The sequence below is a fragment of the Carlito syrichta genome, unplaced genomic scaffold (genome assembly GCF_000164805.1).
Source record: "Carlito syrichta isolate Samal-C Ts95f unplaced genomic scaffold, Tarsius_syrichta-2.0.1 Scaffold307106, whole genome shotgun sequence".
NCBI lineage: Eukaryota > Metazoa > Chordata > Mammalia > Primates > Tarsiidae > Carlito > Carlito syrichta.
The window spans coordinates 278,632-280,479 of NW_007251202.1; positions in this window are offsets into that span (position 1 = coordinate 278,632).

A 1,848-nucleotide genomic window follows, 5' to 3' on the forward strand; every position below is an offset into this window, starting at 1 on the left:
GTGTTTTTAATCTTTTGCCTGTACTCTTTTGAAGAACGTTGTTGTTCTTTTTTCTTTTTCTTCTGTGTTCAATACTTTCTTAAGTGTTTCTTGTAGAAGTGGTCTGGTGGCAGCATAGGTTCTTAGTGATTGGATATCTGGGAAAGATTTCAATTCTCCCTCACTGATGAAGCTTAGCTTGGCTGGGTAGGTTATTCTCAGTTGAAATTGGTTATCTTTTAGAACTTTGAAGATAGGGCTCCAAGCTCTCCTAACCTGGAGGGTTTCTGTGGATAAATCTGCTGCTATTCTAATTGGTCTTCCCTGGTAGGTAGTCTGACCTTTTTCTCTTGCTGCCTTTAGGATTTTTTCTTTTATACCTACTTTGTTTAGGTGAATTATTATATGTCTGGGAGTTGGTCTTCTCATTTGTTGTCTTGCAGGGGTTCTCTGAATCTCTTGTGTTTGAATTTTTTCATTATTGATGAGATGAGGGAAGTTTTCTTGAATGATTTCATGAAATGTTTGTTCTAGTGTGGCCTCTGTTTCTCTCTCTGTCTCAGGAAGGTCAATTACTCTTAGATTCAGTCTCTTGAAGTGATCATTCATCTTTTGAAGGTTTTGTTCTGTCTTTTTGAGCTTCTTTTCTATGCTTTTGACAGTTTGGGTTAGTTCTGTGTTTTGGTCTTCGAGCTCTGAGATTCTTTCTTCTGCTTGGCTAATTCTGCTTTCCATGCTTATTAGTTTGTTATTTATTTCCATCACAGTATTCTTTATTACTGTTGTTTCTGACATCAGCTCCTTCCTATTTTTCTCTTGTCTCTCCTCAATTTTTTAAATTCTCTCTATTAATGTCTCGATGTCTGGGTTTGTTGCATATGACCAGTCATTCTGGCGGTTCTTCATTGTTTGTGTTCCGAAGTCTGTTTTCTCAGTGTCTGATCTCCCTGTGTGAGACCTATATTCTTCTTTTGGTTTTTCTTCATTTGTGAGGTTTTTACCCCCTCCATACTTTTTCCTTCCCTCCATGTCACCGTCTTCTTTAATTCTGTTATTCAAGGGTAGAGAGATTGCTTTTACTTCTGTTTGTTCAATCTCCTATTCTTCTTATGTTTGCCCTCTTACTTTGTTCAATTCTGGAGTTGCACCATAGGTTGTGGGTGGTCCTTTTCGCAGTTTTGAGATTTACTTAAGGGGGGAGCTGTGATTCAAAATCTATCTGCAGGTCCTAGTATTTGCCGACAGGTTTATGGATAATCTGAAACCCACTTCCCACTGCCTTGGAATCTGTCCGTGCAGTGTGGGTGTAGGTTTACTCCCTGAAATAAAATGAGGTTAGCAGAGGGAAGAGAATGGAGCAGTGGGACTGTAGGTTTACTCCCTGAAACAAAATGAGGTTAGCAGAGGGAAGAGAATGGAGGGAGAGGGTAGAGAGAGAGAGGAATAAGGGGGGAAACAGATGAGTGTATCAACAAATAGAGAGAGATGTAAACTGAAACAGATAAAAACAATAGATCACAGCTACAGACTAACCAGCTCCCATACAAAAAAAATTAAAACATACAATGATGCTAACATACAAGCTAACCAACCCCCTTTTGGTGTGCTCTTCCTCTATACAAAGATATGGTTTACAGAGATTAGAAAAGAGAAGAAAAGGAAGAGAGAAAAAAAGGAACAAAACAATAGGAATAGAATCAAGTCATTAAACTAACAGAACCAATCGAGCACACTGAGATTTTTCGTTTAAGTCCAATGTCCCTTCAGCTCTGATTTCTAGCTGTCTTCTCAAACTGGTAAATTAGTTCATAGTTGGGGTCAGTTGCCCCTCGCCTGCTGTGAAGGACTGTTCAGATCACCCTCAGTTCA